Consider the following 23777-nt stretch of genomic DNA (forward strand, 5'->3'; position numbering starts at 1 on the left):
TTTGGCATGTGCATTTATTACTCCTGTCTTAAAACACAGTAAAACACAACAGGTGTCTTGATTCTATTTCCCCCACCAGCTTCCGCCCTATTTCCTTGCTTCACTTTGCAGCAAAATTTTTTAAAAAGAGTGGTTTACACTTGGCATTGTTCATTCCTCCCCTTCCGTTCTCTGCTATACCCACTCCAGCTGGGGTCCTCCCCCAAGTCCATACCACCAAAACTGTTCCGGCAAGTCTATTTCTCTGTGTTGCTCTCCAAGGTCAGTTCCCACGCCCTCAGCTCACCGGTTGGCAGCATCTGACACACTTTCCTCATTAGCTTAAAGAATACCCGTCTCACTCCATCACTACCCACTCTGATCCTTGTCACCACTGCCTCTTGCCAGGATCAATTCAAAAGGCTTCTATAACCAGTTCCCCTGCTTCTACCCTTGTTTCCTCCCACAATCTCTTTGTTTTTTAAGAGGCAAAGCAATCTTAAAAATAACAAGCAGACCACATCCGTCCTCTGCTCAAAACCATGAATGGCTTCCATCACAGACTAAAACCCAACTCTCTTACCAGGTACTACAAAATGTGACCTTATCTGTGCCTCACACTGGCCCCATCTCCTATCACTTGTCACTGTATGCATATCCACCTAACCACAGCAACCTGCTTGCAGTTCCTCTAACACTCTCCTTGGAACCTGTGCCCATGGTCCCCACCCTGGAATGCTCTTTCCTTCAAATGACAAGCTACTGCACTGTGCTAAGCAGTCTGCTTAGTAAGCTCTCCTCAGCAAGGGCTTCCCTGACCAACCCATCTATAACACCCTTCCCCTGATGTGTTCTTTTCTTCCCCACAGAATACAATTAAAATTTATTGTACAAAATTAAGGCGTTCATTACGTCATTATTCACTAAGGCTAAAGACTCATTTTTTAAAGTCCTTCATAAAAATTTCATTTTCATTTCCTCTCTATCCCCAACTATATTTTTTTTTGGAGAGGTTTTTGCTATAGGGAGCATGCACTTGCCAGACAGACAGAGACAGAGACACAGAAAGCGAGAAACCACCCCCCCAGGGGGGATGGCCATGCCGCAATCCCTTCTCCTCCATTCTCCTGTCGGGATCTTGGGCACGCACGCACATGTGCCCGGTGTGAGTTTTAAGCCACGGGTCTGGGACGCAAACCACAGTCGACTACATGGGAGTCCAGCGACACAGCCACTGCGCTAACTGCTGGTCCCTCCATCTCCAACTATTAAAATGACCTGACCAAGGGGACCAGCGGTTGGTGTGGTGGTTAAGGTGCTGGACACCCCTACATAGCCAACCACAGTTCGAGTTCTGGACCTGGTGACTTGCTTTCTCACTTTCTGTCTGTCTCTCTCTCTCTGGTCAAATTAAAATAAATGAATGAATAAATAAAAATAAATAATTCTTTTTGAAAAAAATGACCTGACCAAATGTTATCAAAACAAAGACTATAAATAACACCAAGTCCTTTATAGTTATTTCTTGGCACAGGTCATCTTCATGGTATGTGACGCGTGATCTTAAATCCTAACAAAGCATCCCAGACAGCTCCAGCCTGCCCATCATTTTCAAATTCAACAAAAGCAATGTCATGCCTCCCAGGTACCAGACGTACTTCCTTGAAGCCAGGAACTAATTAAATAGCATGGATAACATCATCACTAGTCTCTTCTGGTAGATTATTAAAGAACAAAATATAGTTTGGAGGGTAACCAAGAAAATGAGGATTTGGTGTTCAATTTTCTTGAGTATTAGCTGAATTTGGTGTTTCCTGGTCAGGTTTCTTGTTTGTGATTATTGTAGTCTGTTCCAGTTTTGGCTTTTTCCTTTTCTTTGTCAGCAAAAGTGCCATGCGTTGTAGATATTAGATCAGAGTCGGCTTTTGCATACTGGATCAGCATTGGTTTACCATAAAAAGGAAATCCTTGTAACTGTTTCAAACTGTGGATGAGCGCGGCTCCTTAAATATAACAAAGGCCTGCCCCCTCATCTTCATGGTCTTTAAAGCCACACTATCTACCACAGGGCCAAACTTCTTTTGTAATTTTGTCGTTCATATTATTGATATAAGTTGTATGATTTGTTCTGATATCTATGTTTGGGTTAGATTCTTTAAACAGCCAAGAAAGAGTAAATAATCCCCATCCATTTCTACCCCCTTCCCAAACTGATAGTTAACACCATCTAACATACATTCCTTTGAGTATCGATTATTTTGTTTTCTGCTGGAAAGTGAACTTAAGGCAGGCAGGGGCTATGTTTTACACACGCCTCTATCATCAGCACCTGGAATGATGCCTGGTGATGATCGGTAGCCATATTTGTTAAATAAATGCATGATTAAAAATTCACAGAGACCATACCATTAAGGTGCTGGACTCCCACATGGCCAACCGCAGTTTGAGTCCTGGATCTGAAAAGCACATGTGCCCTATAACAAATTTTAAAATAACAGTAATAAATTAAATAAATATAAAAACAGTAAATTAAGTAATTATTTTTTAAAATACAAAGAGAAAACAAAAATTTGTTTAAGTATATGAGTGTTCGAGGGTGGGAGATGAGAATCAAAATTAATACTGAGAGTTAAAAACTCTCCTGAGTTGGAAAAAATTTAAAAAAGGGACTGGCAATTTAGAAAAAGCTTGCTATTGAGTCATCGAAAAAGTCATGATGTATTTTTCTGTTTTTTTTCTGACGACCTGATACTTTCCCAGAGAAATTAATAAATATTGTCTCTCTCTGTAAAAGGTATTAGTTTTATGGGGACCACCAGTTAGCGTAGTGGTTATGTCACTGGATTCCCATGTAGTCGACCACGGTTTGAGTCCCGGACCCGGTGGCTTAAAACGCACACCGGGAGTGTGTGCATGCGTGCCCAAGACCCTGAGAGGAGAATGAAGGAGAAGAAATTGCGGCGTGGCCATCCCCCCAGGGGGTGATTTCTCCCTTTCTGTCTCTGTCTGTCTGACAAATGCACATGCCCTATGGCAAAAACTTCTCAAAAAGAAAAAAAAAGATATTAGTTTTATGTACAATTCTTAAGAACTTTTGAAATGTCAATATTAGGGAAATAAACTGTAAGATAATATGAATATCAAGAAAGACTCTAGTTACCAAGATAACTTAAGAACATCATACCCTTTTCAGCACCATAAATGTGGCTCTAAAATGCTATCATCTCTGCATCTACAGCAATTAAATAGCAATAAATACAGCTTATCAAGATGATCACTAAAACCTGCAAACCATTTCTAGTGTTGAAAACAAAAAAATCTGAGGACCAACAGATGGCATAATGGTTACATTGCTGAACTCTACATAGTCAAGCATGGTTCAAGTCCCAGGCATGGCAGCTTAAAACTCACCAGTGGATGGCGTAATGCTTAGTCACTGGACTCCCATGTAGTAGACTGCAGTTCAAGTCTCGAACCTGGCAGCTTAAAATTCACGCTGGGCACGTGTATGTGCGTGGCCAAAATTACGAGAAGAGAATGGAAGAGAAGGGATTGTGGTGTGGCCAGCCCTCTTGGGGGTGATTTCTTGCTCTCTGTCTCTCTGGCAAGTACACATGTCCCATAGCAAAAATCTCTCCAAAACAAACAAACAAACAAAAAATAACTCACACTGCGTATGTGAGAAGGGACTGTGGTGCGGCCATCACCCTGAGAGGTGATTTTTTGCTTTCTCTCTGTCTCTCCAGTGAGTACATGCATCCTACAGTAAAAATCTCTCTTAAAAGAAAAAATGAAAGAAAAGAAAATGAAGAACTTTAAAAATTTATCTAAGATATGAATCCTTGGCTTTTACAAAGGTCTAGAAAATATATTACTGTAAAATACTCCTGAATTACATTTTCTTATGCATAAAAGTACTACTTAAGGCTATATATACCATTTCTCTGTTTTATATATCAGTCACTCAGACTGGTAGCAACAACTGGAAACCTTTAAATGGTGGATTAATGTAGAATTCAACTGTGCTTCTGCTTTATTTGTCTGCTAAAAAATTTCTGGTTCGCATACGTATACACAATGAGGAACCAGCAGTTGGCGTAATGGCTATGTCACTGGGCTCCCATGTAGACGACCACGGTTTGAGTCCTGGACCCGGTGGCTTAAACACGCCGGGCGTGTGTGCATGTGTGTCCAAGATCCCAAGAGGAGAATGGAGAAGGGATTGCAGCATGGCCATCCCCCGGGGGTGATTTCTCGCTTTCTGTCTCTCTGTCTTTCTGGCGAGCAGGCGTGCCCTGTAGCAAAGACTTCTCAAAAAAAAAAAAAAAAAAAAAATATGCACAATTAACTTGAAATACTAACAGAATGAAAAATCAGCAATGAAAAATACAATGCAAATGTCACTGACAACAGAACTTGATGACGCCGCCAGAAGTGACTGAGGAATCTAAGTTTCTGTTTTGTTCGTACCCCTTGGTTTTGTGTTTAGAATGTAATATATTAGAATAAAACATATTTTATATAAGTAAAAGTACAGTGAAATATACATGCATACAAATTTATGTTAGGTGTTGCTATAGGGCATGTGCACTCGCACGCACAAGAGAAAGCACTCCCCCATGAGCAACGGCCGCACCACAATCCCTTTTCTCCACTCTCCTCTCAGGATTCTGGGCACACGTGCAACATACACTCACTGCTTTTGGGGGGGGAGGGGATTTTTTTACACCCAGTATGTTTTTCAAATTACTGGGTGAGTGTGTTTTTCAAACTATGGGGTCCAGCACCTGAAACACAGCCATGTGAGATCTAGCTGCCTTAACCACCATGACATGGGCTGGGGCCACTATTACATGTTTTAAAAGCTGCTTCATGTCTACCTGTGGTGGCAGCGGCACCTGCACAATGTCTGGCTGTCCTGAAGGTCATATGGAAGACTGGGGTTTGGTTCCCAGGTCAACTTGGACAAATGGAGCAAATGCATATGCCATGATCCTGGCTGGCTGGGAAGGGTATGAGACCCTTTTAAAGATGCTTGCCCTTCTGTCTCACGGAAAACATAAAATAAAATTTAAAAAATCTGCCTTAACTTTAAAAAAAGAAGTATTAATATTATATATAGTCTTGAGATGATAATAATGCCAAGAGAAAAAAAAACTTCAAATAAACAATGGTTATTTCAGAGAAAGTAATTCACCTGCTGAAGGAATCAAATCGGTGTGCTCTTAAGAAAGTAATTATAGGAAGATATGACTCATGTTGATAACTCTTCTAATCGATCTACTCCACAGAAAATGTTGAAATTAGGTAGATGCAATCAAACATGAAAGACAGGGATTCACATGGTTTTGCTACTCTGGAAGCCAGTTATGTCATTCCAGTGCCATATTACTATACTTAACGTTTAACGATGACTATTTCTTAAGTGACTATAGAAAGCAGCAAGTATAAGCTAAAATAGCAGAAAATTTTAAAATACTCAAATCATATCAACAATCCCACTTAGTAAGACTGCTTCTGAAAATACTCAGGCGCCATCCCTTTTAATCATTGCAGAAAATCTACTTCTTGAAATGTGTTTATGAAACTGCATCATCACTATTTGAAAGCAAAAGTCACTAAAAGCCAAGTGAGAAAGTGGGAAGAAGGAAGGTCCCTCTTTCTGTTTTTCAAGTCCTGTGTGTGTTTTCTCCAGCAGCAAGACAGCTTGGGCACCAGGCTCTCCCTGTGGAACTCCTGGCAGCAGGAAGCATACAGAATGTGGCCCTGGAGGCTCCAGCCTCCAGCAGCAGGGGGTTCGGTTCCTCCTTCAAGCTCCTGAATTCCCTCTTGCCCCTCTCTTCCCTCAGCTCTAGAATTGTTGCTTCTTGTAGTTTCCATTAACAGCTGCAGCATCATCTTTTGGCTAAGGCTTTCTAATACTTCTGTAAGTAAATTTATACATTAAATCCTGTTTTTAAATGCCTACCATGGGTTCTGCTTTCCTGGTTGGAATCTGCATGATACCAGTGATACCACACTACCACTAGGATGTCAGGCAGTGTGCAACAGCGACGTTCTAGAGACTGATTTCATGTTAACCTCACCTACACTATCTAACCCACTGTAATCAGATTTTAGCTGAGCATTTAATAAAGTGATCCTGGCTCTCCTTTGCCAAATGTAAAGGAAGAGAAAGATTAAGGACAGCGGGATTCAGGTATTCCTGGGTGCCCAGCTACAATATAATGCCATCTACAGTAATAAAATCTGACCATAAATTCCTACCAGCTGTCAACATCAACATATGTAAATTTTAATCTAGTAAACTACAAAAGGTACTCAACTTGAAAAATATGAAATGAACAAACAATAGAATGGAAATTAAAAGACTTGATCTCTAGTCTTGATCTTCTCACACGTGTGACTTTACACACAACAGTTTAATGGTTAGACTAAATCTTCCACATGGGTCCGGCTATATATTACCTTCATCTTTCCTAATGCTGACATCTAGTGGATATACTTTGTATTTTAAAATAAAAAAACCCTACTCTTCAGCTGTGTTTTTTCTTTTTGTTTTTTGGGTTTTTTTTTAATTGAGAGGTTTTTGCTATAGGGTGCGTGCGCTCGCCAGACAGACAGACAGAGACATAGAGACAGAAAGCGAGAAATCACCCCCCCAGGGGGGATGGTCATGCTGCAATCCCTTCTCCTCCATTTTCCTCTCAGGATCTTGGACACGCACGCACATGCGCCCGGCATGAGTTTTAAGCCACCGGGTCCGGGACGCAAACTGCAGTCGACTACGTGGGAGTCCAGCAACATAGCCATTACGCTAACTGCTGGTTTCCCTCTTCAGCTGTTTTAAACTGTAGACTCATCACTTATAGATCTGGATCCCACAGGGCTGACTGCAGTTCAAATCCTGGCCCTGGCAACTTAAAAAACACATATGACGTGTGTGTGCATGCCCTAAATCCTTATGGGATGGTGAAATGGAGGAAAAAGGACTGTGGCATGACCACTCTACACTGAGGGTTGCTTTCCCTCTATCTCCTCTCTCTGCAGCAAGTACATGAACCCTCTGGCTAAAAAAAGGCCTCACTAGTATATCAGGTATTATGCAATAAAAACAAATTAGGCCACTAATGTTCCTCACATGGAAATGGACCACAGTAAAACAATATTATATTGGGTCGTTGGAAACTCATGACACGTTTTTCCATGCAAAAATGCATCACAACTTTTTTCATGACCCAATATTAGTTTATCACAGGACCTTTCTGTTTGAAAGATTACCAGTACTTTTCATGCCTCAAGCCCTTAAAATTTAAACTTCCAATGCAAATTTCCATCAGAGTTGCAAATTCAGAATGCAATTATGGTTTGACTGTGTCCCCCCAAAATTCATGTGTTGAAATTTGGCTGCAATGGGACTAGCAGATGGTGTAATAGTTACATCACTGGACTCCCACGTAGTCAGCCACGATTTGAGTCCTGGACCTGATGGCTTAAAACTCACACTGGGCATATGTGCGTGCGAGCCCAAGATCCCAAGAGGAAAATGAAGACAGGATTGCAGCATGGCCATCCTCCTGGGGGGATGATTTTTCACTTTCTGTCTCTCTATCTCTGCTTTTCTGGTGAGCGCACGACATCCCACTACAAAAATCTCTCTGAAAAATAAAAAATTTGATTGCAACAATATTAAGATGGTAGAGACTATGAGGTTAAAAGGTGGATTTTTTTTTTTTTTTTGAGAGAGGTTTTAGTTACAGGGCGTGTGCGCTTGCCAGAAAGACAGAGAGACAGAAAGCGAGAAATCAACCCCCAGGGGGGATGGCCATGCCGCAATCCCTTCTCCTCCATTCTCCTCTCGGGATCTTGGGCACACATGCACACGCACCTGGCGTGAGTTTAAGCCACCAGGTCTGGGACTCGAACCGCAGTCGACTACATGGGAGTCCAGTGCCACAGTCATTATGCTAACTGCTGGTCCCAAAAGGTGGAATTTTTTAAAGGTGATTAGGATTAGATAAGGTCATCTGTGTGAGGCCCCATGATTGAATATGGTGGGTTTCTAAGGGGAAGGAGTAAGACCGAAGCAGAGACACAGACACTTGCCCTCTTGTCATGTGAAGTTGTGCACTGCTTCAAAACTCTGCAGTGTCCCATCAGCAAGAAAACCCACTGCAAGTGGCCCCTTGACCATGAAACTCCAAACAATGAACTGAATAAACCTTTATTCTTAGCACTTCCAGGTCTTAGGTATCCTTACCAACAGAAATGAGCTAAACAAACAAGAATGCAATCCTTTCTCCTTCATTTCTCCATCCTGTCAGGATTTGAGGCATGCATATATTCACATGCCCAGCATGTTTTCCAAGTTGCTAGGGCTGGGTTTCAAACTAATGTCAGCCATGTGGGATCTAGCTCCTTTAACCACTAAGCTACAGATGTGGCCCTCAAAACATTTTTAATTATTTTATTTATTGCCAGGGCGTACATGTGCTCATGAGAGTGAGAGAAATCCTCTATGGGGTGCAGTCATACCACAATTCCTTCTGTTTCTCTATCCTGTAAGGATTTGGGGCATACATGTACACATACACCTGGCATGCTTTTCAAGTCATCAGGTCAGAGAGTCAAACCAGTCAATATGTGGGATTGGGTTCTCTTAACGACTAGGCTACAAATGTATTTTGTTTTTATTACTGATACAAAGGTATCATAAATAACACAGTATGTTTTTTCTTTCAATTTGCATTAGTAATGTATCTATCATCTGAGAACTAGTTCTCTCAATTTTTTCCCTAAAAATTATTCATGTTCATTCATTTTAGCTATTACATACTATTCCATTATTCAGAAAAACCAGATTATTCATTCCCCTACTGATGAACAATGAGGCAGCTGTAACTTCACTAGCTGGTGACATACTGTTCTCCAAAGTACTCCTATCCATTCACTGTTCCACTTAGTAGAAGGTTTCCTTTTTCTCATCCTCCAAACCTCAAGCTTTAAGTTTGCAGGCTGTGCAATATCCCCTTGGTGTTTTAATTTGTATTTTCTTGATTAAGAGTAAAAACATACACCTCTTTGTATGTTTATGACCATCTGTGAGAAGTATATTCATTTCCTTTGCCACCTGTGCCACTTTTCTACTAATTCTCAGCCCCAAACCTACCTTTCATATTGCTTGGGTTGGGGGGTGAGCCACTACTTTGTATTATTGGGGCAAAGAGTTAGAAAATGACAGTTCACAGACATCCTTTCTAGTGGGGCTGCTGTTAGGCTATGTCCTCAGGAGGTGCTGGAAGGTGAGAAGGCAGGAGAAAGAACTTCTCTGGTCAAAATGGGCCAGTAGGTGCTATAGGAGCACTGTGAACAGGTGATCGCAGTACCCAGTGCCCTAACTAGGGCCAGGAGCAATATGTGCATTCCAGCCTAGCAAGGAAGCTGCTGACCACTGGCAGCAGCAGCAGCAGCAGCATTATGCTTTTGCTACTCTGCTCTGCCCCTGCTCCCATTTGTTCTTCTAGTTTAATGCCTCTGTAAGCAATTCTCTATTAATTTTATTTGACATACCTAGAGTCGTATGTTTTCCTAACTTGACTCCCAACAGATATATCATCTTTTTGTTTTTCCAATTGAGTTTTAGGAACTCTGAAAAGAAATTCTAGATACTAATCTTTTTTAATTGCTAGAGGGCACCTGCATCCACCACAGAGACAAAGAGAGAAAAAGGGAGAAAGCACCCCTCCATGAATGCAGTGTTTTTCAAGCTTCTGGGACCAGGATTTGAACCACAGTCAGTCAAACCATAGTTGGCCATGTGAAATCCCACCTCCTTATCCACTAGGTCACAGGGCTAACCTTATATATCAATATTTTCATATCTACAAATGAGGCAAATATTTTCTTCTACTCTCCAACAAGTCTTAATTTTGTTACAGTGTCATTTGTTATAACGGTCTGGGTTTTTTTTTTTTTTTTCATGTCTTTGCAGTCAGTGCTTATGGTTTAAAATTCTTCAAAACTGGGACCAGCAAATGGTGAAGTGGTTATATCGCTGGACTCTCACATAGTTGAATATGGTTCAAGTCCCGGACTCTGCAGCTTAAACTCATGCCAGGCATGTGTGCATGTGTCCCTGAGATCCTGAGAGGAGAATGGAGGAAAAGTGATTGCAGCATGGCCGTTTCCCCTGGGGGGTGATTTCTTGCTTTCTGAGTGTCTCTGTCTTTCCAGTGAGTGCATGTGTTCTATAGCAGAGATCTCTCTATTAAAATTTTTTTTTTCTTAAAAACTGCCTAAACTGTTCTTTGGCTACATGATTTAAGAATTTTAGAAACTCCTGATAAGATTTTGATTTCATTTTGCATTTAGTATATGCACCGCTGGACAGTCATCTTTCATAATTTCAGCCATTGTGTCAGTCATCTAATCTATGAATATGGGAGATTACAGAATTTTCTACTGCTAAAATACAAACTTTCACTCCCAGGATCAAATCTATTTAGTCATTTATATATTCCTAGATTTAGTTTGTTAATATCTCACTCTGAATTATTTAATAGGTACAACTGACCTAAAACTTTCCCCTCTGTTCTTGCCTGGTTTTGCTATCCAGCCTATTTGTTATCTTGGCTTGATACTATTCTTCAAACTATTTTCTTTCTATTCTTTGGAACAGATTATAAATAGTAAAATATGTCAGTTCCTCTGTGAGTTTATAGAAAAGTTCTCCCAAACCTCTAAGAAATACAGACCTGGCTCAGCTGCAGCGCTGTATGTAAAGGGTGCCACCGCACAGTGGCTGAGGTCACAGGGGAGGCCCAGGTATGATGGGCACCCCTCCTAAGCAGGCCAGGTTCAGTGGCGCATGCCTGTAGTCCTAGGTAACTGGGAGGTTGGGGCAGGAGGATCGATCAAAAACAATACTTACCTCCTGTCCCCCTTCTTACTTCCTCTCCCACATGCTCTCTCATTAAAAAAAAAAAAAAAGTCAACCACACAACACTAGGTAACTGGGAGGTTGGGGCAGGAGGATCGATCAAAAACAATACTTACCTCCTGTCCCCCTTCTTACTTCCTCTCCCACATGCTCTCTCATTAAAAAAAAAAAAAAAGTCAACACTACACACAAATGAATGAATGAATGGATGAATGAATAAATGAGGAATTCAAGTAAAAGAGAACACCTAGCCTAAGAGCAGTCAGTATAAATGAGTCAAGTGAAATAAAGTATAACATCATAAATTAGGGAGTCAGCTTATGGAATGTGTTTTCTACCAAGGGATAATTCAAATGTTAGCTTCGCAAAGGTTAAGACGACCAAGGGCAAGGTTAATAGGCCAAGGTTTACTGCTAACACATTAAAGTTGGCCTAGAATGGCAATGGTATTTTCCCCACAATGTTCTTTATCACCACTGACCTCATCTTCCATGGTGTTTTCTCAAGTTCTTATGTATTACAGCAGTAAGAGGGCCAAAATCTTTAAAATCTTGAGCTTAAAAACAGTCATCCTCAGAAATAGCACTTTACTTCTTTTTTTGCATGGAGAATAACTGAGGGCTCCAGAGACACTCTCGCCCACTGCACATGAACATCCCACCCCATCCTTCAGGAAATCTGCACTTCCTCTTCCCATTACCAAACAGTAGCACTTAAAGGGCAAAGAACTCAAGGCCTCACTCCCAGGTAAGGAGGGCTGAGGTACCGAAATGTATGTGTGCATTTGAATGTATCTGAATCATTTTTCTAAATTTATAAATCAGTACCTCTTATAATGCTAAACAGACTTCAGTAGAGGTCATTCACTACAGTAGAAGAGTAGAGACAGTAAGGTAAATTTACAACATATATTTCATAATTATTTTCAAGACAAAGCCCGATACTTTGACTAAATAACACTGTAAAATGGTGACCTCCAAAAAAAAAAGAAAAAAAGAAAAAGATTTGTAAAAGCAGAAGGTAACTTAGTCCTTTCTTAATATTGTAGAGTACACTAATTTTATTAGTAAGACTCAATGCAGTATGTATATATCCTAGACTTTTCTGAACTAAGTATGTCATCTTATTATAGCTCTTGAAGTTTCATATAGCATACTAAAGGGAAAGATTTATGTAAGCCAAAATTCAAATCACTAAACTTCTTTGATTATTTTTATCATCTGTCTAAAGTTGCTGAGAGCAAGAAAGGAGAAAAGAAGGAAGTGGAGGGGATGAGAAAAGACAGAAAACCTGACTAGTGACCCTAGCATGGCAGCTTCTGAGAACATATTTAAAATACAGCCTCAGGGCTGGGCCACAATGATAGAAGGAATCAAGCACCCCCACCACCAAAACCAAACCCAAGTCAGAAGTTCCATTATGTCCCTCTCAACAAGAATGCTAAAGCCATTTTTGCAACCAACCACACTAAATAAACCTGCCATTCCCTTTATTTGCAGTCAGCTCCCAGGTGCTGGATGTGCATCAGAATTTAGGACATCCTCTTAGGCTCTTCCTGGCCTAAGCCAGCACTTTATCATGGCACAGTTCATGTTACCAAAGGAACTGTGTTTCTAGGACACCTGATCAGAACAATTTTTTATCCAATCTTTTCTATGGCAATTATGACATTTCTCAAGTTAAAACTATTGGCATCTGATAGTGATACATTATTTCACATATTTATTACGTCATGTTCCTTCAACCAAAATGTGAAAGCAGGTTTAACACTTCTTCACAAAATATATTATTTCTGTTATTATTGAGCAAACTGAGGCTTCTTCAAAGTTTTATCACCAATGGTTAACCTACACTGTCAGAATGTTTTTAAGGAGTGGATGTGTAATTCTACTTGTTTCAGATTAGTTATACAGAACATAAAAAACACATTTACTCAAGAATGAGGCAGAAAGAAAGGTCCAACTGACTTTTGGCTAACAGATGCTTGAGCTGGGTCCAAAGGGAATTCAGCAGTCTGTGACCTTGGGTGGGAACCTTCCTACTGACTCTACAGGAAAATGAACAATTCCTTTGACAGAAACTTTGGGCAACAGTACTATAAATATAAATATCTATGAATTTGTCATTAATAAAAAGCACAGGTATTTTCATACTACATTATAATTCATTATAATTATGGCAAATTAGCACTTGAACATTATGGTACATAACAGAATTGCTCTTAAAGTTCATTTTCTAATGTGAAAAGCACACATAATATTACTCTGTCACAACTTTACATTTTTAGTATCCACTAACAGTATTACAGGATGGCTGTTTTCCCTTTTCATCCTATGTATTTTACTTCATAAAATCATGAACCATTATTAGAATTTTTATCCTAAGGCGAGATTCATACACTTTAGCAGATTACCAAAGCACAAGCACTGGCTCAGAAACCCTGGACTGTAACATGGGGCATATGTGAGGTGGTGGCAGTGCTGAAGGACCACAGTGATGACGGACACATTAGCTCTAATAAAACAGGATAACTTTGAAATAAAAATATCCACTGTTTATGAGTAGGAAAGCACAGAGATTTTAAGCAGATTATTTGTACTTGAAGAATGGAAAGTACAGTATATCTATAGAAAAATTACATTTTCAAATACCTATAAACTTGTTATAGCTAAAATTATTACAAAATTACAAATATTTAAGTACTCAGGATCCTTTATAACTGTATTTTTCATTACGTATTGTTTACTTTTAAGATTTAAAAAGAACCAAATCTCCTAATATAATAGTTAGAATGCTTACTTAAAATTATGTGTAAAAGTGTCCCCCCTCCTAGTTTCCAGAGACAGTTTATACATATAAGGGAACTTCAAAAATTCCTGGAAAAAGGAACTGAAGTACATGCTTATATCAGTGCAAACAATTTTTGAAATTCATACTTTCATAATATGCATTTTGCATAAACTTTTTAAAGAACCCCCTTGTATCTGTTTTAAACTACTAAAATGATAGCTTAGTTAGATGTTTCTAATCAATTATACTGCTGATAGTTAAATGACTTAAAACGGAATATAAAGAAAAACACATACCTTTCCTATTCAAAGAAAGCTGAAAAAAAGTTCCGATTAGTTTACATTTCCCTCACTACTACTTATTCTAAATCACAAACTAAACAAGAATATTTTCTAAAGACAATCTTAGTAGTTCAATATTGTATATAGAACATTTTCCTTAAATGATACTTAGCCAAGGTAGATTTTTATTTAAATCATAACTTTTCATTAATTTTTGAATAATCATTTCCCCCAAAGACATATTTACCTTCAGCCAGTGCTGGTGATTCTGTCCTTGTCCTTCTATCTGTTTAAAGAAAGAAAAAAAGGGAGAAAGTCTAAAACATTATACTTTAAAACAAGTTTGTATGACCAGTTCCTTTAAAAATGAAGTTAGTTCTACTACATGCAAGTCTTATACACACACTTATTTGCTTTCTAAAAAATTAGTTTGCTGTTTCCACTGAGAAACCTGATACATCATAAAGAAAACAAAACAAATACTCATCATTGTCTTCTCCTGAGACTGAAGTAACACTATTAAGTTTTGATTTCTAAACCTATGAGTCATCATTTGAACTTTCTCTTATTAGCCTACTGGCTAGGTTTCCAGAGCTGCTTTTCCTAAAACTTTTTTATTTTTTATGGACATACTCCTTGAGTTCTACAGCTAGTTTATCTGTTCTATAGCTATTATTTAAAATGCTTTTACATAGCTCTTATCAGAAATCTACATCAGAATGATTATTAGCACTTTAAAAAAGCATCTCTTATCTGAAACGCCTGGACCAGAAATGTTTCATATTTTGGATTATGTTAGATTCTGGAATATGTGCATGTATCAATATACAACAAACTATCTTGCAGATGGGACCCAAGTCTAAACACAAAGTTCACTTACAGTTCATATATACTTTACATACCTAGCCTAAAGGTAATTTTAGGCAGCATTTTTAAAGTGCAGCATTTTGACCGTGATCAATCACATGAAGTAAGGTATAGAATTTTGGACCTGTGTCTATCAATGCTCATAAAGTTTTAGATTTTGGAGCATCTTGGAATTTCAGATTAGAGATGCTCAATCTGTGTAACTGCTGTAATAAACTAGCTTAGTTCACATAGAGAGGGAGAAGAAACATTTAACTAATGTAACCATCACCTTTAAGTGAAAACTTCTTTCCCTGATTGTTTATTCTAAACCCAACAGTCCTAGATGTAACAAACATAGCATGTCTATGTATAAAAGTGTTGGGCAACATCTTTAAAATTTGGTGTACTGTCTTCCAAGATAGTAAATGATATTACACTTACACTGTCTTTAAAAGACTGCAATGTGATGGTGTGTCTGTAACAGATTAAAACATAAAAAAAATTAATCAACAAATGGAAGCAGAGTTGATACCCTTAGGCTCCACTGGATTAGATATTCTGATTCTGAAGGAGAGAGGTGTTTTTGCCAGGAGACACAGGGAGGACTCTGCAGAATTCTAAAGCAGTAAGTATCACCTGGTTAGTTTGGACTCCGTTATTAAGAACTTACTTGCCCAGTCACAGTAGGGCAGGCAATAGGACGCCACTGTGCAATATTGGAGCTACATAGGAGACCTCAGTTCAGACCCCAGGTCAACCTGAACATGCTGAACATGTCTGAACGTGGCTGTGACTGTGGCTAGCTAGGAGGCTGAGGGGAAGACTACAGTGTGACAAGACCCTGTTGGGGCACCTGTCTGTCTCTCCTATGAAATAGAAAAATAGAGAGCAAGCAAGAAAGAGAAACACACACTATATTGGGGTGGGAGGTTGTTGGTGAGGGTGGCAGCTGTAAAGTGATGCTAACAATTACAGAGACTAGGGCTGACAGGTGGCATAGTGGTTAAGGGCACAAGATTCCCACATGGCCGACTACAGTTCGAGTCCCAGACCTAGTGGCCTGCTTTCTCACCACTCCTAATCACTCCATCCCTCTCTGGTCAAAATAAATAAATAAAAGTTAAATAAAATAATTCTTAAAAAAAAATAATCATGGAGATCTATGGCTGATGTTACGTACTAGAGACAGAAGGAGGATACTGGGAACCTGGGGTCCTAAACTGGTGGTGCCACATCCAGTGATAATTCTAAATGGGTAACTGCAACGACTACAGCATGAAAGGAGAGAGCTACTAAGGCATTCATCCTTTGAAGGAGTTCTAGGTCACTCTACCAGGAAAAAGCCTCTAACTGTTGGAAAGTGCTAGCTGAGGGTGAGGAAAATCTAGAGTGGGTGGTAGAAAACTAAATTCATGATCAACAGTGTTCCACCATACAGGTTATGTATGGCCAGCCACCTACCACCGTGAAAGCACTGCAGTAGGCAGGGCTAAGTGGCCAGCACTTAATGAAGGGCAGAGAGGCTGTACTGGACACCTCTTGCACCCTGCCTCACGTTTTCACTCCAACTGGGGTTCCTCCCCTTGGCTGGGGCCATTTGTGGCTTATTTTCTGCTCTGGGGCTTTGAGATAGAGTTGGCTACAAGAACTCTTCAGCCACCTAAAGACGTAAACCTGAAAGTATTAAGTAGTTTTGGGAACCAGCAGTTAGCGTAGTGGCTATGTCACTGGACTCCCACGTAGTCGACCGCGGTTCATGTCCCGAACCTGGTGGCTTAAAACTCACGCCGGGCGTGTATGCGTGCGTGCCCAAGATCCCGAGAGGAGAAGGGAGGAGACGGGACTGCGGCGTGACCATCCCCCCTGGGGGGTGATTTCTTGCTTTCTGTCTCTATGTCTCTCTCTGTCTGTCTGGCGAGCGCAAGCGCCCTATTGCGAAAACCTCTCCAAAAAAAAAAGTATTAAGTAGTTTTAACACCATGTGCAACCCTGGACCGACGAGAGATGGGGTCTGGTAGATAAGTAATCCCCTCCTCCCCACCCCATGGCATACTCTTCTTGTCTTCTGAGAAGGGTTCCTCAGGATCAAGCTCCAGCTGCTCAGAGAAGTGACTGGCTCAAGAATGCACCATTGGTTTGGCTCTCCCTTCTTCCTGTTTCACTTGTCTCAGTCCTCCAACTTCCGTTTCTTGTTAGCAGGTCTCCAAATAAATTACCTGCAAGAAAGTCCCCTCTTAGGCTCTGCTTTTAGGGTTAAACCACAGTAAGACACTTATCTTCCAGGGTACCACATTCCTTTACTTTTTTTGTCCTACTTCACTGGATGCTTCTTTCTTTCTTTTATGACACACACACCTAGACCCACATACCCCACCCCCTAACCCCCCCAACAGTCCTGCCACATCGTGGTCCTTCTCAAGCCTTGCTGCCAACCAGGATCACTGGCATGCCCAACGTGTTCAGGTTAACCCTGGATGCAGACCTAGGGCCTTCCCCCATGGCTCCCTCACACCTGTGCCACTGTGGCTGCCCTTAATCTCCTCTTGTGACCTCAAGCTCTTCTTAAACTCCCAAAGGCCGACATATTCGGAGCTTAGTCCTGGGTCCTTTGCTCCCTTTGTGATCTCTTGCCATCTCATGGGCTTTGTCATCCATACACCTCAAATTGACATTTCTCTCCAACTCCAGACTCATACTCGGTACCTCCAGTGAGATGTTCTAATAGCTACCTCAAACTGAGTATGTCCATAACTGAACTCATCTTTCTTCCCCAAACCTGATCTAATTACAGTCTCCCACTCTCAGTTGATAGCATCCCTTTCCTTGCAGTTGCTCAGGTTAAAATCTTGAATTCTTCTTCAAATACTTTTTTCTTGCACACAGGATATTCCATCCAAACTCTACCCAAGATCCTTTCACCTACAATCTCCTATCAATTCAAAACTGGATATTCAGCTGCACCAACAGTGTAAGATCTGCTGGCCACTGCTTCTATGCTCAAGAGGTTCTATAATAGGGACTGCAACTGCGTATGGGTTGGCTGGGGCCATCTTACACAGCCATGCTTAACTGGGGTAAACAAATGTGTATGTTTATATAAAAGGTACCACCATTAATATGCCATGTTAAGAATGCAGGTGACTAGGTGCTGGATATTAGTGCGAAATACATTTTAGATGTTTCCAACAAATGAAATAAGTTTTAAAAGAACTAGGTAGGTCAAATGAAACAGTCTAAAGTCTTCTGTTTCATTCATGACTATTGGTTTGTGACTTCTATAGCACTTCATATGGTCTATAATTTATTAACTATCAATCCTTAACCTTTCACTTTTCTCTTTCAGTTAGGACATGAATGGCAGCTATTTATGTTCAAAGCCTAACCACTCTGGTTTTCCTCAAAAACCCCTCAGATCAATGTCACCACAAATGGAATGAATACACACTTTTTTTTTTCCTTTTCTGCCAAAGCCAAACTTCCTTTCCTAAGGTCCACTATAGCCACCCAGAAATAAACCAAACAAGTAACCTAGCTGGCCACTTTTATAAATCACAGGAAAAAAGCAAGTCCTATTTACAAAAAAGCATAGAGGAAAATCCAATTTATCCTCTAATTTTTAATATATCTAAGCATAATTAAACACTTGTAACCATATTCAGCCTTAGAAATCAAGTTCCTACTCAAACAATGAATATTATAAAAGATAAAAACTGAGTAATCTAGGTACCTAAAATGTGCAAACTCAAGAGGTTTTTCAAAGTAAGTTAAAAGAGGATGTATAGTGATTAAATGTATAAGTAATAATTTTAAAAATTAAAAAAAAAAATAAAAGGCCAGACAGAGGCGCAGCAGCAAAACAATGCTTTGGGAGGCCAGTTCAAGTGGGAGCCTGGAGTCTGCACCTGGAGACCCGAGACCTCCCTGAGTACACTGGGCGGCCGCACACCAATGATCTGGGGCGGGCTGGGGCAAATCATGGCGTCACGCCCTCATAGGGGTGCTGTCTGTCTGTCCGTCTCTCTCTCTCTTTCTCATTCATATAAAAAATAAGACTTTTTTCTTTTTATATAAAGTGTGAAAAATTTCTTTGCCTCCAGCAAAACATAAAAGGACTATGTCTTCAGAGTATTCTAACTACCATGTCTACAGCTCTCTAGTATTTCAAATAATGGTACATAAATCTAACTGGTTATGCATCCTAGGTTACATTCCTCCTTCATTTGGATAAATGATAAAATTCTAATTGAATTCAATGTGTTTAGGCTGCCCCTGACATACACAAAGCAATCTTAAGAACTATCTCAGAAACAGAAAAGAACATTTGAATTAATGGACCTACTGACTATGTTCCCAGATAAGATGGTGAGTATTATAAAAGTGCTTCATTATTAAATCCCACAAGTATATGAATAAGTTTTAAAAACCTAAAAAACATTCTATATATACATTTGGTTAAATAAAACAACAAACAAACAAACAAAAAAAACCACATAAGCCTGAAAAACAGAAGAACAGATGAGAAAGAATCAGCCATCATTAATAATTAAAATTGTGTGGGAATGGTATAGATTTATCATTCGGGGAAGAAACAGAGAAACCAGATTTGATTAGGTTATATATAAATATAAAATAGACACACACACAAACACATATATGTATATCAGAGTCTACAATGTGCACAACAGTAAACTAGATAAACCAGGAGATGCCATGATGAAAAAGACTAAATTCTCTGGAAATGTTTATTATTACGGTAAAGAAAACACTCACGGTAAAAAGCATCAAGATACATCTACTTCTGCCTACTGCCTGCCCTACTGCAGCTGGACCAATAAACATAATTCTTTTTTTTTTTTAAGTGGGTATATACACTCATTAGGAGACAGAGAGAGGGAAACTGAGTTATCACCCCCCTCCAAGGGGAATGACCACATTGCAATTCCTACTCCATTCTTCCCTCAGGATTTCTGGGCATTCATACACACACACCTAGTATAAGTTTCAAGCTGCCGGGTTCAGGACTTGAACAGTGAAGTTGGCCATGTGGGTTCCAGGTGCCTTAATCTCCATGCTACCTCCTGGCCCAATAAACATAATTCCTAACGGATAACTATTATAATTTTTCCCTTTAAAATCTGAAGACAAAAGGACCAGCAGTTAGCATAATGGCTATGTCGCTGGACTCCCATGTAGTCGACTGCGGTTTGAGTTCTGGACCCAGTGGCTTAAACTCACACCAGGCGTGTGTGCGTGTGTGCCCAAGATCCCAAGAGGAGAAAGGATTGCAGCGTGGCCATCCCCCTGGGGGGTGATTTCTCGCTTTCTGTCTCTTTGTCTCTCTCTGTCTTTCTGGCGAGAGCACGCGCCCTATAGCAAAAACCTCTCCAAAAAAAAGGAAAAAATCTGAAGACAAAGATTCTACCATCATTAGTTCTATTCAACACTGTATTTCAGATCCCAGTCAGTGCTTAAAGTCAAGAAAAAGAGATTAGAGGCTTTAAAACAATTAAAAACAAATAACAAAATCTATTTTCCCACGAATATGATTACTTACACAGAAAATCCAAAAATTTTAGAATTCATGAGTATGGCAACCTTGCCAAACTGAATATTACCAGCCACATAAAAATATCAATTTGCATGCCCATGATCCCAAGAGAAGAATGGAGAAGGAATTGCAGTGTGACCATTCCTCTATGGGGTGATTTCTTGTTTTCCGTCTCTCTGTCTCTCCAATAAGCACACATGCCCCATAGTAAAATTTCTCAAAAAAAAAAAAAAAAAAAAAGGTGGAGCGAAATGGTAAGGTCAAGCCAGCCCATGGTATGGCAGTTAAGGTAGCTAGATCCAATGGCTGACTGTGTAGTTTGGGTCCTGGTTCTGGAAGCTCGAGAAATACTGAGTGTGTGTGTGTGTGTGTGTGTGTGTGTGGTGTGTGTGTGTGCACGCACACATAAACAAAAATCCCTGAAGGAGCAAGAAATGGAGGAAGGGATTGTGGTATGATCCCTTATTTATTATTTCCCAAGGGGGAATGCTTTCTCACCACCCTCTCTTTCTGGCAAATTAAAAAAATAAAAAAGTAAAGGTAGTTACAGAGATACAATTTATAAATGTAAAATGCAATACAGTAACTAGGAATAAGTCTTCAAAAAGCTATGTAATATCTGCATAAAAAAATGAAACTTCATAGAAAACCATAAGTAAAGGCATCATGTTCATAACTAGAAAGACTCAATCCTGTAAAAATGACAGTTCTCACCTAAATGCACATAAATATTAAATGCATTTCTGAAATCCCAAAAGGACTATAATAAGTTGACTCTGAAATTTAGATGAGCGGGACCAGCAGATGGAGTAATGGTTGCGTCACTGGACGTGGCGGCTTGAAACTCATGCCAAGCACACGCGTGCTTGTGTGCCCAAGATCGCAGGAGAAGGAAAATGGAGAAGGGACTACAGTGTGGCCATCCCATTTCTCACTTTCTGTCTCTTCTGGCAAACAAACGCATCCTATAGCAAAAATCTCTGGGGACGGGGGGATTTACATGAGAAAGCAAGAACTAAAAAACAGTAAAAATGCTCAAGAAATCAAAATTTGCCCAATCAGGAATTAAGATGAAAAAAGTAAAAACCAGATAGTAATTAGGACAGAATGGTATTGATATAAAGGTAACATAGCAACCAAAAGAGAAGATGCTGTTCAAAAGTATTACACAGCTCTGTAACAAATATATACATATGTAAGAGGCAGGTACATATTAAAGTAACCCACTGCTGACTGCAAGGAAGAAGAGGATACTGCTGCGTAAGTTGGGCTGGGTAGTTGATGGTTCATATAGAAAAAAATAAAATATCTATCCTCCACCATACATCAAGTCACTGGGTGAGCAGGCTGGCATGCTGGTTAAGGCAGTGGATTCCCACGTGGCCAACTGCAGTTTGAGTCTTGGCCCTGGTGGCTTGCAAATCATGCCAGCTACGTATGCATGCATCCCCCAAATCCCAGAAGGAGGAAGGAAAAGGGATGTAGCATTGCCATCTCTCCTGGGAAATGATTTCTCACTTTCCTTCTCTCTCTCCAGCAAGTGCACACACCCTAAGACCAAACAAACAAAAACCTTAAAGAACAATTATCATAGAATCAAAAATTCAAATGTAAAGGTAAAATTCAAACATTCAGAAGAAAATATTTCTATGATCCTAAAGAAAGAAAAAGTGCTTAATTTTATTTAAGGTAGGTATAGAACGCATTAACCATAGATAAAAAGACTGGTAAGTTTGATCACAGTAATACCATGACCATCCCCTATGGGGATGCTTTCTCACTTTCTGTCTGTGGGGGAGCACATGCACCCTCTAGAAAAATTTCAAAGACAGGAAAAAAAAATTCTTCAACTTTGACATTTATTAACTAAAGCCATAAGACATATCATTTCACACCCATTAGATAAGTAAAAATTAAGACATCTTACAAGATCAAGTATTGGGAAGAGTATGTATTAACAGGTACTGTCAGACACCCAACCAGTTAGATTATACATTTCTTACAATTGGCCCAGCTATTAGTGCTACCAAGAAGCTGCACTCTGCAGGTTGAGGCCACATGGGAGGCCCAAGTTCAATTCCTAGTCCAACCTAAAGGCACAGGGAAGTGGTGCATGCCTGCAATCCCAGTGACACGGGAAGGCTGGGCTAGAAGGATCTAGAGCTCAAGGCTTGCCTAGGCAGCGCAGCGAGAACCTAACTAAAAGTGAGGTAGGCACACTCCCATAGTCCTTGCCGGGAAGACGAGGAAGGAGAGGACTGCGACAAAGCAAGACCCTGTCTTCAAAAAATAAACTGGTATTACTATTGAAGACATTCAACATTATCTTAACTTAGACACTGCATGCTCTATAATCTAACAATTCTACTCTTGGATACATACCCAGAGAAACCCTGTACATAAATGCAACAAGAAATTGTATGAAAGCATGTTTTAAGCAGCACTGTTACAGAGGGAGCGAATATTCACTGACAATAGATAAACTGGCTTTTTCACAAAATAACTCAGAGCACTGAAAGTGAGCTATAGCACCTGCAAGAATATGGATAAATTTTAGAAACAATGAATTCATTAAGTTTCAGTATACTAAGTACAGATTTTCTGTATAGATCAAAAAACAGCAAAGCTAAAATGTATCGCTTAGAAAAATACATTTTTTTAAAGCTATAAAAGTAATAACATTTAGAAGAGCATTTTCCTTGAGGGGAGGCAGAGCTGTACAGGGAAGGAATAAAGTAGCTACCTAGTTCTTAAATGAGTGATGAGTTCACGGAAGTCTCATTTCATGCTCAAGGCTTCAGAGCCTACATATGTGCTTCATATATTTTGTACACATCAAGTATTAAATATTTCTTAAAAATTAATGTGAAATAAGTATTCAAAGTCTAGCACGAGAGCTTAGTACCTACTTGGGATGGAAGAAGGAAATGATTGGGAACAGACAAGATACATTTCAATGAGAACAAAGGTTTGTGGTTTTTTATTTGCCTTTCTTTTTTAGCAGTCATTAAAAAAAAAAAAAAAGGTAATTCCATATGATGATCTACAGGATGAACAGATGAGGCATACTGAAGTGTTCAGGAAAAATGATTCAGTAAATTCCTAACCAGGGTGTCACATCATGGTGACAGGAAACCAGTTTGCTCTACCATGGTTAAAGAAATTGATAGATCTAGGGACCAGCAGTTAGTGTGATGGCTGTTGCTGGGCTCCCATGTAGTCCACTGTGGTTCGAGTCCCGGACCTGGTGGCTCAAACTCACGCCGGGCATGTGTGTGTGCGTGCCCAAGATCCCAGGAGAATGGAGGAGAACGGATTGCGGCGTGGCCATACGCCCCGGGGTGATTTCTCCCTTTCTGTCTCTCTGTCTCCTTCTGTCTTTCTGGTGAGT

General features: G+C 39.9%; 1 protein-coding gene and 1 pseudogene across 11 annotated transcripts in view; both read right to left on the reverse strand.

Moving 5' to 3' along the window:
• The window catches only part of CYRIB (CYFIP related Rac1 interactor B), a 123503-nt gene that overhangs the window by 42085 nt on the left and 57641 nt on the right, over window positions 1-23777 (reverse strand). For 5 of the 11 annotated variants that reach the window (XM_006156689.3, XM_006156692.3, XM_027775010.1 and 2 more), the window contains exons 2-4: window positions 16892-17054; window positions 15280-15313; window positions 14237-14275 (exon numbers count right to left, since the gene is read on the reverse strand). The gene's annotated coding sequence lies outside the window, so the exon portion shown is untranslated. The remainder of the gene's footprint in view (window positions 1-14236; window positions 14276-15279; window positions 15314-16891; window positions 17055-23777) is intronic. The other 6 variants (XM_006156693.3, XM_006156694.3, XM_027775013.1 and 3 more) reach the window with 3 other exon arrangements.
• Window positions 1498-2193, reverse strand: LOC102476930 (U2 small nuclear ribonucleoprotein B'' pseudogene; annotated as a pseudogene).

This window comes from Tupaia chinensis, unplaced genomic scaffold (genome assembly GCF_000334495.1).
Source record: "Tupaia chinensis unplaced genomic scaffold, TupChi_1.0 Scaffold000513_1, whole genome shotgun sequence".
In the NCBI taxonomy this organism is placed as follows: Eukaryota; Metazoa; Chordata; class Mammalia; order Scandentia; family Tupaiidae; genus Tupaia; species Tupaia belangeri.